Source organism: Scylla paramamosain, chromosome 3 (assembly GCF_035594125.1).
Source record: "Scylla paramamosain isolate STU-SP2022 chromosome 3, ASM3559412v1, whole genome shotgun sequence".
Taxonomy (NCBI): Eukaryota; Metazoa; Arthropoda; class Malacostraca; order Decapoda; family Portunidae; genus Scylla; species Scylla paramamosain.
In genome coordinates this window covers 24467868-24482099 of record NC_087153.1, presented here as the reverse complement: position 1 = coordinate 24482099, position 14232 = coordinate 24467868, and positions in this window count along the sequence as shown.

Genomic DNA, 14232 nt, shown 5'->3' with positions numbered 1-14232 from the left:
GTTTGGAGTGAGGCTTTCATTTACATAAAGGTTAGGTTTCGCTGTTACACATGCATCCATAATTTCAGTTTTCTTTGACCTATTTAACAATTTTACAATTACTAGTCTATCTTTGTTTTGTCTTTTCGGTTCTAGCCTGTGTGCAATATTAATGTCAGCAGGGTTAAGATTGATTGTGTAGATTTTCTGTAATGGCATTCACAATACGGCTGGTTGTGTTTTCATGGTTGTGTTCACTAGGCAATGCAGGACCATTAATGATTATGGTATTTCGTCTCTCATATTGATCCACATCATCTAGCTGTTCTTCAAGTTTGCTAACTGATTTTTCAAGTGAGCTAACTTTATCCTGCAGTTTTGCTATTTCATCATCTTTTTCCTGTAAGAGAATAGACAGAGCCTTGACTATTGTGCTCACTATCACTTTACCTTCTTGGGACAGGAGAGCAATGTCACTGGAAATGAGGTCCATGATATTTGTGGTTGCTTGCTCGTGATCCTTGGCTTGTCCTTGTGCCTGGTTCATCTCGGTCCCGGTTGTCCCCTGCATCCGCCCGGCTGGAGTTGATTGTTCTTCTCCCACTTCCGGCTGCCCTTTCTGTATGTATCTGTATGTGCTGATATTTTGGAGCAAACAGGTACAAGAGCGAGATCAGCGAGGAGCTCCGGTTTGTTTACGTTTGGCAAAATATTGTTGGCACAGTCCAGGAACGGGGGCAGGGGGTTTGTTTTTACTGATGAAATCTTCTTTTACAAACTTTAAGTACAACTTTTTGTGTTTTTCTTATGGGGAAGACATACCCAGAGCAGTCCGTGATAGTTTCTGGGTATTTAGTCGGTGTGGCAAGTGGTAAATTGTGTGCACGGGGAGGAGCAGCCGGCGGCTTCCGCGTGGTGCTCTCTCTCTCTCTCTCTCTCTCTCTCTCTCTCTCTCTCTCTCTCTCTCTCTCTCTCTCTCTCTCTCTCTCGGTTAACCCAATATACACCTTCAATTTAATGGATCGTCATTGTGCTAGTCCCGCTCCTCCTACTCTGATCCTCCTACTCCTCCTCCTCCTCCTCCTCCCCGTCCTCCTGCTGCTGCTTTTGCTTTTCACCCTCCACCTCCTCCTCTTCCTCCTCCTGCAGGAAACACTACACCTCTCATCTTGACGTTACAAGCTCCTTTTATTATTATATTTCCGCTCTATTTTGCAAGTTGTTCTCTCTCTCTCTCTCTCTCTCTCTCTCTCTCTCTCTCTCTCTCTCTCTCTCTCTCTCTCTCTCTCTCTCTCTCTCTCTCTCATACACCATTGTACATTTGTTTTTCATTGGTGTCAAAACGGATGTTATTATTATTTTTTCGTGTGTATTATTTTTTTTTACTTATTCCTTTTTTTCGTATTTCATTATTTGTTTTTTTTTGTATGTTAATCTAATAACACTTGGGGATTTTTTTTTCAGTACGTTGTTTTTGTTGTTGTTGTTGTTGTTGTTGTTGCTGCTGTTGTTGTTGTTCATGCTTTTTTTGCTCTTTTCGCGTTGTCTCTTGTTTTTTGCTTTGTCTTTATTGTATTAGTTTTGTTTCCTTACAGATTTCTTGTTTTCACCATTTTTCGAGTTTTGTAAACTGCTTTCTATTTTTTTTTTTTCCATTTTTTTTTTTCATGGCCGTTTCTTGATTTCTCCTCATGTTTTACTCTTGCGTATCATTTAATTTTGAGTTATCCATATTTTCATGCTGTTATGTGTAAGTAATATCGAGATTTTTTCCGCTTTCTTCCCTCAGATTCTTACTTTTCCCTAACCCTCCTGTTCCTTCACCTCCCTATCCCACCCCCAAACTGCAGCTCCTCACCCTCTCCTTTCTTCTTCTCTTTCATTTTTCTACATACCTTAAAAGTAATATTGCGGGACAGGAGAGGGCAGAAAATGGAAGGAATGAGGACAGGTAAAGGCAAGGGGTGGACACAAAGGAAGGGAAAGGAAAGGATATAGAAGAAGCACTGAGGAAGAAAGGAGCAAGGGAAGGAAGGAGAAATGTAAGGGACAGATAAGGAAGGAAGAGAACATGTAAGAATCTGAACGTGTTGCAATGGAGACAAAAATGAGGAGGAAAGGAAGGCGACAGGGATAAAGATTCGGCCTTCTATCTTCGATTTCATATTTTGAAGCTTGAGTGTGTGTGTGTGTGTGTGTGTGTGTGTGTGTGTGTGTGTGTGTGTGTGTGTGTGTGTGTGTGTGTGTGTGTGTGTGTGTGTGTGTGTGTGTGTATGTGTGTGTGTGTGTGTGTGTGTAAACGTTCATCATGGTAAGATGGAAAAAGTATCATTTAGTCATCAGTTTCATAATACATACAACATTATTAATGTTGATGTTGTTGTTCCTGCTGCTTCTATTGTTGTGCCTATTGTTGTTGTTCCTGAGATTGTAATCATTATTATTATTATCATTATTATTATTATTAATATTACCATAAGTCTATTCATTTACTTATTCATTTATTTATTTATATGAAGATGTTAGCTGCTAACTCTGGACACACACACACACACACACACACACACACACACACACACACACACACACACACACACACTCACACACACACACACAGAGAGAGAGAGAGAGAGAGAGAGAGAGAGAGAGAGAGAGAGAGAGAGAGAGAGAGAGATGTGGAATGGAACTGCAGGAGGTAAATGGTAAATATTAGTTGAAAGGAGAGATGAAGAGGGAAGGTACACACACACACACACACACACACACACACAGAAAGAGAGATACACACTATGAATTTCTTCGAATCTTGAGAGAAAGAGAGAGAGAGAGAGAGAGAGAGGTGATGCATTTTAATTAGAAAGTGTTGCTATACTTTCAATCATGTGTAATTTATGAAGCATTACATATGCACATACTTATGTCTGTGTGTGTGTGTGTGTATGTGTGTGTGTGTGTGTGTGTGTGTGTGTGTGTGTGTGTGTGTGTGTGTGTGTGTGTGTGTGTGTGTGTGTGTGTGTGTGTGTGTGTGTGTGTGTGTGTGTGTGTGTGTGTGTGTGTGTCTCCGCGCGGGAGCGCGCGCCAGCTATGATAGCATGTCCACGTATATATTATGAGTTCATTTTCTTTATGCCATTATTATCACTATTTCTACTATATATATATATATATATATATATATATATATATATATATATATATATATATATATATATATATATATATATATATATATATATATATTCAATTTGTATGTACCCTACCATTAAAAAATTTGGTGGTGAGGATCCCAACCATAAAAAAAAATAAAAAAATAGCACTGTGGTTGAGCCCACAGCTTATCCTTTCTCTAACTTTCTTTAACCCCTTCTCTTCCCATCCACTTTGTCTTTAGCTAGCTAACTATCTTCCCCACTTTAAGAAAAAAAAGAAATCTGCATTGTCGTTTTTACAGCAATGTGAGGACTTGATGACAAACAGTAACATCACCTCGGGGGCAGACAAGATGTCGTTCGTCAGGTCGCAGTTGATTCCAGGATCACTTGCCTTTACCAAGATGTCCGCTGACTGCTTTAAGCCTTGTATGCTTCAAGATGACTATACTGACTTTCGTAGTAATTTCTTGTGTGCCTTTGAACCTTCACGGATTCACGATTCCTTTCTTTGGGCTTTTCGTTATGCTGGGTCACTACGCTGCTCGGAAATGTAGGTCACATGTTCGGTTCATGCTACCGAGTACGCACATGATGCTATTGCATTTTTCAAGTATGACAACTGGATACAAAATGGTTAGATGAATCTAGACAAACTACAAGTCTTCTTAGAGCTAACAAGTTATGTTAATTATCTTACTTCTTTGGAAAGAAGTGTTGCTTCCACCATTGAGATTAAACCCACTGACTCTCGTTTTGATTTTGCCATGAAAATCAGTAATAAACTGCAGGAACTGTCTAATGCTCATAGCCTGTCACCTGTTGTAAGTGACCCGTCTCCTGTACCTTCACCACCTCAGACGTTTACCGTTGATCGTATTTCCTCTCAAATGTTGCCTTCGTCCCGGCGTTCAGCTTTTTCATGCACCTATTGTCGCAAAGATGGTCGCAACAACTCACATTGCTTCCTTCTTAAGAAAAAACTCAAGTCTGCTCGCTCATCGCCTCCAACCGAGCATGACACAACTTCTAGGAATGTGCCTTCAAATCAGTTTTCCGGCCACTCTCGTCCTAAATCTTCCTCACCTGGTCGTCATATCCATTTTCATTCCTCTGCTTCTACACGATATACGCGCTCACCGTCTCCGGCCCCGAGACCTCGTATGCCTCTTGAGCGTCATGTCTGGTGTCACTCCTCTGCTTTGATACGGTATACTCGCTCACCATCTCCGGCCCCGAGACCTCGAATGTCTCCTGAGCGTCTACCTAAATTTTGTCTCGTTCATGGTCCAAGTAACCACATGACAGAGGAATGTTTCAAAATTTGGAATGGCAGCAAGAGCAAGTTGTAACAGCCTCTCCGTCAAATTTTCAGAGCCGTCAAACTTAACGCGGGAAAAATTAGTGCCGTCTTGTCTGGAGCACTCTCTCACTCTTCCCAATATCATTGCTGCCTTTCAAGGTATGCAAGTGCTTTTTTTTATGACACTCCTCTTTCCTTGGGAGTTGACACTGGTGCTTCTTGTAGTCTCTTGAGTGTCCAGGCTTATTCCAAATTCAAAGTCTTATTTATTTAACCTTCCCTTACAGCCTGGTAAAAATAATCTTCTCAGTGTACATGGTTCTTCCTTACATGTCCTTCGTTCAGTTGCTCTTCCCTTGTCTCTAACCAAAAATTCACCTCCATTTAAAGCAATTTTTTTTTTGTAACTTCTAATTTTGTTCTCAACAGCGATGGTTTATTAGGACTTGACTCGCTTGTAACTCATGGTATTGATATTTTTCATCAACATCATGCTATTTCCTACCAGGATATTGTTATCTCTGCAATGGACATTCCGGCACCACTCTTAGCCTCTAAACCTCCTGTTCACACTTTAAAGCATTTACAGACCACAGATCACGGTTTGTCATTGCCTGATTTCACAGAGTCGAAACGTTCAGTCTCTGCTGTGGATGTCTGTTCTGCTGTTGTGATTGGAAATCAGCGAGTGGGCCCCATGAGTGCTGATTTCACCTTCCCATTCGCGTGATAAATGTACCTGTTGACTCCTGCGTTTTATCTTTGCCAGAGTCTGTCCGCGTTCATAGGTTGGCACTTAAAAGTACTCTTTCCTGTGTCCGAGAAGATCATGTAACTGATGCCTTGGTGACAAACCTAACTGGTGCCCCGATTTCTCTCAAGAACGTCGTACTTCTTGATTCTTTTGAAGTCTGTGACAGTAGGTCCATTGATGACTCTCCACACCTTATTGCTTCTGTTACTCCTAATACAGATATTTCTCATGATACTGCTGATCTTATTTCTCAGCTTTGAGCTCATGTTAAGGTGTTGGATTTCCCAACAGCAAAGTCTCGTCTCCTCGACGTGCTAGTCAAACGTAAACCGGCTGTTCCTTTGCCTAACGAACCTCTTCGTGTCACAGACCGTATTGCGCATCACACTCGTTTAAAACCTAATACATGTCCTTTTGTGCCTTCCTATCGTTTGCCTCACAGTCAGCGTGCTGTTGTTCAGAATTTAGTAGATGGAATGCTGAAAGACGGTATCATCCAAGAATCACACTCTCCATGGAACTCACCATTGTTTTTGTTTCCAAAGAAAGAGTTCTTTTCGTGCTGTAGTTGATTTTTGGAAAGTTAACCTTGTCACCGTCCCTGATCATTATCCTCTTCTTGTTTTAAATGACCTTTTGCAGTCCATTAGGAAAGATAACACTGTATTCACTACTCTTGACCTCAAGTCAGGTTTTTGGGAAATTTCTTTGGATTCTAGTAGCTAGTAAATTCTAGTAGCTGTGAAATTACTGCATCATTAGATCATTATGAGTAGCTCCGTGCCCCAATGGGTTTACGTAACTCGCCCCTAACTTGCCAGCGACTTGTTAATAGTCTTTTTCAAGGTCTTACTGGCGATGGTTTGTTTGTATACCTTGATGATTTGATCTTGATGTCTCGTGATCTTTAGTCTCACTTTGACAAATTCGAACTTGTTTTGCAAAAATTTCAAGAAGTAGGTCTTAAACTTAACCTTAGTAAATCAAGTGCGTTCTTTCCTCAGTCTTGCAGGTTAGTACCGTGCATTCATGAGAGACTTTGCTTCCATTGCGTCGCCTCTCACGCGCCTTCTCAAAAAGGATGTCTCTTTTATATGGCACGATGCCCAGCAAACTATTTTTGACCGACTCAAACATGTACTTACTTATGCTCCAGTCCTTGCCTTTCCATATTACAGTCTGCTTTTTACATTCTTCACCGATGGAAGTGCTTTAGTAGTAGGCGCTGTTCTAATGCAGCAGACTGAGAGTTCTTGTCCTCAGATCATTGCGTATGCCAGCCGTACCTGAATGGTGCTGAGTCTCGCTATTCAGTTACTCATCTAGAGGCTCTGGCATTGGTATGGGCTTTACTTCATTTTCGTGACATCATCTGTGGCTACTAGTTGACTGTTTATACTGATCATACTTCCTTGCTTCACTTTTCAAGGATAAAAATTTATCAGGTCGTCTCGCCAGATTGCTTTTCATAGTCGATCAATTTAAACCGACGATCAAGTATTTGCCTGTCAAAGCATATGTAACTGCAGATGCTCTCTCTCGAAATGTTGCTGTTGCTTCTGTGTCAGAAATTGCTAATTTCTCACAAGAGGAACTTTCCTGCCCAGCGTTAAGACCCTTTACGCTGTATTATTTGCCTTAGAATCGGGTGATGAGTCTGTTTTACTCAAGTTGCATGTACCTTTATTTCAGTTTTCACTTGATGATGGTATATTATGCCGTACTCTGTCAGTTTATGAGCAAACAGTGACGCAACTTGTCATCCCCAAGGAGGAGGCAGTAGACTACAAGGAGGAGGCAGTAGACACCTGCCGAAACGATAATTACTCTCAGTGAGGTCTAAAGCACTGTTCAGGGGGTGCTGTGAGCTTATCATTAAATCCAGCTATGACCTCACTGAACGTTTCCCTTTGCGTCTAACAACACAAGGGGGCAGTCACAGCCTGCCCTCTAAAGACAACTCTCTTCCTCCACACAAAACTACAAGCACCTAATAACACACACACCCTTCACTCAAAAATTTTAAAATTATCATGGCGACTCCTACACCAGCCTCGGAGTCCCCATCTGGGGAGGCGACCATAAATGTCCCAAGGTCGGAGTGCCTTTCTGTCGACGACCCTAAGTGTCTTGACACCCCCCTCAACTTTTTCTTCATTAACTTCTGCAACATTCGTGGTCTAAGATCTAATTTTCAATCTGTAGAACACCACCTCTCCTCTTCTAAACCTCATCTTCTTTTCCTCACTGAAACTCAAATGTCTGAGGCAACTGACAGTAGCCCCTTTTCTGTTCCCTCCTACTTTCTCTATCCCCATTTTCGATCCAAAGCTGGATGCTGCGTTTATGTGCGCAATGACTTAACCTGCTCTCATGCCCACGCTCTTGAATCTTCCGAGTTTTCCACCATCTGGCTACGACTACAGAGTCACTCTCATACTAAATTTATCTGTGCTGTATACCTCTCTCCTAACTCCTCTGGCTATAAGAAATTCTTTAACTACTTAACTTCCAAAGTGGAGCACATTCTGACCCTCTTCCCTTTTGCAGAGATCTCCATTCTTGGAGACTTCAATGTTCACCACCAGCTTTGGCTTTCCTCTCCCTTCACTGACCATCCTGGTGAACTAGCCTACAACTTTGCTATCCTCCATGACCTAGAGCAATTGGTGCAACACCCTACTCGTATTCCTGACCGTCTTGGAGATACGCCCAACATTCTTGACCTTTTCCTGACCTCTAATCATTCTGCTTATGGTGTCACCCTTTCTTCTCCGTTGGGCTCCTCCGATCACAATCTCATATCTTTATCTTGTCCTATCACTCCAATCCCTCCTCAGGATCCCCCTAAGCGAAGGTGCCTCTGGCGTTTTGCCTCTGCTAGTTGGGGGGACCTGAGGAGATATTTTGCTGATTTTCCTTGGAATGACCACTGCTTCCGTGTCAGAGACTCATCTTTGTGTGCTGAGCGCATAACAGAGGTGATAGTGTCTGGCATGGAGGCGTACATTCCTCACTCTTTTTCTCGTCCTAAACCTTCTAAACCTTGGTTTAACACAGCTTGTTCTCGTACTATACATGATAGAGAGGTGGCCCACAAAAGGTACTTAAGCCTTCCATCACCAAAATCTCATGCACTTTATATTTCTGCCCGGAACCATGCCAAGTCTGTTCTCCAACTAGCCAAAAACTCCTTCATTAACAGAAAATGTCAAAACCTTTCAAGATCTAACTCCCCTCGTGATTTCTGGCATCTAGCCAAAAATATCTCCAATAACTTTGCTTCTTCTTCTTTCCCTCCTCTACTTCAACCAGATGGCACCACTGCTATCACATTTATTTCTAAAGCTGAACTCTTTGCTCAAACCTTTGCTAAAAACTCTACCTTGGACGATTCTCGGCTTGTTCCTCCCTCTCCTCCACCCTCTGACTACTTCATGCCACGTATTAAAATTCTTCACAATGATGTTTTCCATGCCCTCGCTGGCTTAAACCCTCGGAAGGCTTATGGACCTGATGGGGTCCCTCCTGTTGTTCTCCAAAACTGTGCCTCCGTGCTTGCACCTTGCCTAGTCAAACTCTTTCAGCTCTGTCTGTCAACATCTACCTTTCCTTCTTGCTGGAAGTTTGTCTACATTCAACCTGTTCCTAAAAAGGGTGACCGTTCTAATCCCTCAAACTACCGTCTTATTGCTTTAATTTCCTGCCTATCTAAAGTTTTTGAATCTATCCTCAACAGGAAGATTCTTAAACATCTATCACTTCACAACCTTCTATCTGATCGCCAGTATGGGTTCCGTCAAGGCCGCTCTACTGGTGATCTTCTGGCTTTCCTTACTGAGTCTTGGTCATCCTCTTTTAGAGATTTTAGTGAAACTTTTGCTGTTGCCTTGGACATATCAAAGGCTTTTGATAGAGTCTGGCACAAAGCTTTGATTTCCAAACTACCTTCCTATGGTTTCTATCCTTCTCTCTGTAACTTCATCTCAAGTTTCCTTTCTGACCGTTTCGTTTTCTGACCGCTGTGGTAGACGGTCACAGTTCTTCTCCTAAATCTATTAACAGTGGTGTTCCTCAGGGTTCTGTCCTGTCACCCACTCTCTTCTTATTATTCATTAATGATCTTCTAAACCAAACTTCTTGTCCTATCCACTCCTACGCTGATGATATCACCCTGCACTTTTCCACGTCTTTTCATAGACGTCCAACCCTTCAGGAGGTAAACATATCACGCAGGGAAGCCACAGAACGCCTGACTTCTGATCTTTCTAAAATTTCTGATTGGGGCAGAGCAAACTTGGTATTGTTCAATGCCTCAAAAACTCAATTCCTCCATCTATCAACTCGACACAACCTTCCAGACAACTATCCCCTCTTCTTCAATGACACTGAATTGTCCCCCTCTTCTACACTGAACATCCTCGGTCTGTCCTTTACTTATAATATGAACTGGAAACTCCACATCTCATCTCTAGCTAAAACAGTTTCTATGAAGTTAGGTGTTCTGAGACGTCTCCGCCAGTTTTTCTCACCCCCACCAGCTGCTAACTCTGTACAAGGGCCTTATCCGTCCATGTATGGAGTATGCTTCACATGTCTGGGGGGGTTCCGCTCATACTGCTCTTCTAGACAGGGTGGAATCAAAAGCTTTTCGTCTCATCAACTCCTCTCCTCTAACTGACTGTCTTCAGCCTCTCTCTCACCGCCGCAATGTTGTATATCTAGCTGTCTTCTATCGCTATTTTCATGCTAAGTGCTCTTCTGATCTTGCTAACTGCATGCCTCCCCTCCTTCCGCGGCCTCGCTGCACAAAACTTTCTTCTCTCTCTCACCCCTATTCTGTCCACCTCTCTAACGCAAGAGTTAACCAGTATTCTCAATCATTCATCCCTTTCTCTGGTAAACTCTGGAACTCACTGCCTGCTTCTGTATTTCCACCTTCCTATGACTTGAATTCCTTCAAGAGGGAGGTTTCAAGACACTTATCCATCAATTTTTTTACCACTGCTTTGACCCTTTTATGGGACTAGCATTTCAGTGGGCATTTTTTTTATTAGATATTTGTTGCCCTTGGCCAGTGTCCTTCCTACATAAAAAAAAAAAATCCCTACTTCTTTAGCTTCATCTGTGATTCAGCTCATTTATGACGCTCCCCAGTCTGGTCATCCAGGTCGTGACAAATCTTTAACACTGGCTCATAAGCGTTATTTTTATTTTTATTATTTTTTTTTTTCGTCTAGTTTTCCCTATTCTGTCAGGGCTGAGACGGTGCCTCCTGATGAAGGACTTTTGGATTTGGCATTTGGGAACCGTTGCCCCGAGTGGATGCCCTTCCTACCCTCGGACCGCAGCCAGGTCTCGAACCCGTGCGCCTGATGACCACTTGGCCCCTAAAGCGCGCGCGGTACCACTGTACCACTGTACCATGGCGGCTCCTGCTCATAAGTGTTATTACTGACCTACACTGAGCCTTGACATCACATATCATGTTGCTCAATGTCTTTCTTATGCACAAACTAAAGTTATATCACTCACACAGCTCCTATGCTTGAATTTCCGACTCCTGCTGGTCCTTTTGATACTGTTGCTATGGTCCTTCTGCAATTACCTCGCAGTCACCAAGGATCTTATGTTTTAGTTTGCGTTGATCATTTCAGTTGCTTTGTTATTCTTGCATCTTTGCCCAACAAATCTGCTTCAGTTGTGGCCCATGCTTTAGTGTCCCACCTCCTTTGTCCATTCACTACACCTTCAGTTTTGCTTTTTGATAATGGGTCGGGGTTTAAGAATGAGGAACTTAATACCATATGCCAGCAGTACAGAATTTCTCAATGTTTTATTACTGCTCACCACCCAGCTTCTAATGAACTTGTGGAACGGACTGGAGATCCTTCGGCATGTTGCAGGTAAACTCCATGAGTCATGGGAAGATTGGCTTCCGCATGTAGCTGCTTCCATTAATGGATCGGGAAAGACTCCTCACTATATTGTGTGTGGCGAAGAGAAACGTCTCCCTTATAACATACTAGTAGCCCCACGTGTGCCACTATATTCCGCTGATGACTATGCTCAGTATCATAGCGGCACGTTTCAGACTATCCATGCGTCTGTGCGAGAAAGACTACAGGCTTCACGCGCGGAGATGATTAGTCGGCAGCATAGTACAACCACGCCTGTGTCCCTTGGTATTGGTGACACTGTTTTTAAGGCACCACCTCTGCGTCAGTCTAAATCAGAACCTAAATTTTTCAGACCCTTTTCTCATTACAGAAAGCCTTTCTGGTAATAAATTTAAATTTTTTGATCCAAATCTTAATATTTCAGAAGTTGTCCATGTTGACAGGTTGAAGAATGCTCGGGTCCCCACCTCCTCTTCTGCTTCTCCAATGCCTCAATCTCCACCTGTTTCTCATACTTCTGTTCATCCTGTCCCTACACATCTCTATCATCTCCGTAGTGGGGCTAGGTAATATTTTTTTTTTTTTTTTTTTTGGGGGGGGAAGAACCCCGTTTTACATTTATAATGCACTTTTTTGTATTTCTCTTTTTTTGCTGTCCCATGGGTTTGTCTGTTTTGTTGTACCCCTGGGAGGGATTATTATTTTTATGACTTATGTTAGGATTACATTGATTCCTGTGCTGTCCGGCAGTGATATTTCTTTTTATCCTGCAGGAGGGATATTTTCATAACATTTTTGTTTGTTTATACCATTATTATGTCCTTTTGTATCATCTCGTGTGTCTTACAAAGATAAGTCCACTATACATCCATATCCTTGTATTTTTCATTGTTATTATTATACCATATTGTGTTATTTTCTGAAATTTTGTTTGTTCCACTTCCTATTATGTCATTGTCTTTGCTTTCGTGTGCCTTCCTCCATTACGCACAATTACACATTTATCCCTAAATATGTACACATAATTCATATTCTCTTTATCATTCTTGTGCCTTATGGTATTTTCTATGCGATTTTTATTTATTTATTTTTTTATTTTATTTTTTTTGTGCATTTCCATATTTGTCTTGCCTTCATTTATTACTTTGTGTGCCTTACACAGATAAGTACATTCCATGTTCATATATCCATATTTTTTTCTGTTTGATATGCTTGTGCCACTCGTATTTTTTTTTTTTTTCACTGCGGGGTCGCAGCATAGGTGTGGCCGAGCTATATGATAGGAACTCCATGTATTTATTATAAGTTTATTTAATTTATGCCGTTATTATCATTATTACTACTATTTATCATATATATATATTTAATTTGTATGTACAACGCTCCCCTTTTGTTTTTTTATCACTCCATAGGTGGCTTCACGCGCACCCCTTGTCAGCGGCTGGCCTCTGGGCCGTTTAGGTTTGCTCTGTACTTGGTAGTTTGTTATTATACTGGGAGATATTTTACGCAGTTTTTGCTGTTATTCCTGGATTACCACATGTGCTAGCTCAACCCCTTAGCAGACAGTGTGTGCGCGTGTGCGTGTCTAGTAGCATTAGTAGTAGCAGTAGTAGCAGCACTAGCAGTAGGAGTAGTAGCAGTAGTAGTAGTAGGAGTAGTAGTAGTAGTAGTAGTAGTAGTAGTAGTAGTAGTAGTAGTAGTAGTAGTAGTAGTAGTAGTAGAAACAGTAGTAGTAGCAGTAGGACTACCAGTAACAACAACAATAATAATAAAAACAATAGTAATAGTAGTAGTAGTAGTATGAGGACTAGTAGAAGAACTGGTAGTAGTAGGAGTAGTAGCAGAAGTAGTGGTAATAGTAGTAGTAGTAGTACTAGCAGCAGCAGCGGTAAGGGTAGCAGTAACAGCAACAATTATTATTACTATTATTATTATTATTATTATTATTATTATTATTATTATTATTATTATTATTATTATTATTGTTATTATTAAGATTATTATTATTATTATTATTATTATTATTATTATAATTATCATCATCATCATCATTATTATTTTATGTACTCATCTACTGGATTATTTATTAATACATTTACTTATTCATTTATATATTGTGGTGGTGTTGGGGTGCTGGTGGTGGTAGTAGTAGTAGTAGTACTAGTAGTAGTAGTAGTAGTAGTAGTAGCAGCAGTGGTAGTAACATTAGTACTACTACTACTACTACTACAACTAATAATAATAATAATAATAATGATAATAATAATAATAATAACAATAATAATAATAATAATAATAATAATAATAATAATAATAATAATGACGATTCTATAAAAATAATAATTTTTTTTTCTCTTTTTTTATGTAGGAAGGATACTGGCCAAGGGCAACAAAAATCTAATAAAAAAAAATGCCCACTGAAATGCCAGTCCCATAAAAGGGTCAAAAGCAGTGGTCAAAAATTGGTGGATAAGTGTCTTGAAACCTCCCTCTTGAAGGAATTCAAGTCATAGGAAGGTGGAAATACAGAAGAAGGCAGAGAGTTCCAGAGTTTACCAGAGAAAGGGATGAATGATTGAGAATACTGGTTAACTCTTGCGTTAGAGAGGTGGACAGAATAGGGGTGAGAGAAAGAAGAAAGTCTTGTGCAGCGAGGCTGCGGAAGGAGGGGAGGCATGCAGTTAGCAAGATCAGAAGAGCACTTGGCATGAAAATAGCGGTAGAAGACAGCTAGATATGCAACATTGCGGCAGTGAGAGAGGGGTTGAAGACAGTCAGTTAGAGGAGAGGAGTTGATGAGACGAAAAGCTTTTGATTCCACCCTGTCTAGAAGAGCAGTATGAGTGGAACAAGTGGATAGGACAAGAAGTTTGGTTTAGAAGATCATTAATGAATAATAAGAAGAGAGTGGGTGACAGGACAGAACCCTGAGGAACACCACTGTTAATAGATTTAGGAGAAGAACTGTGACCGTCTACCACAGCAGCAATAGAACGGTCAGAAAGGAAACTTGAGATGAAGTTACAGAGAGAAGCATAGAAACCGTAGGAGGGTAGTTTTGAAATCAAAGCTTTGTGCCAGACTCTATCAAAGGCTTTTGATATGTCCAAGGCAACAGCAAAAGTTTCACCAAAGTCTCTAAAA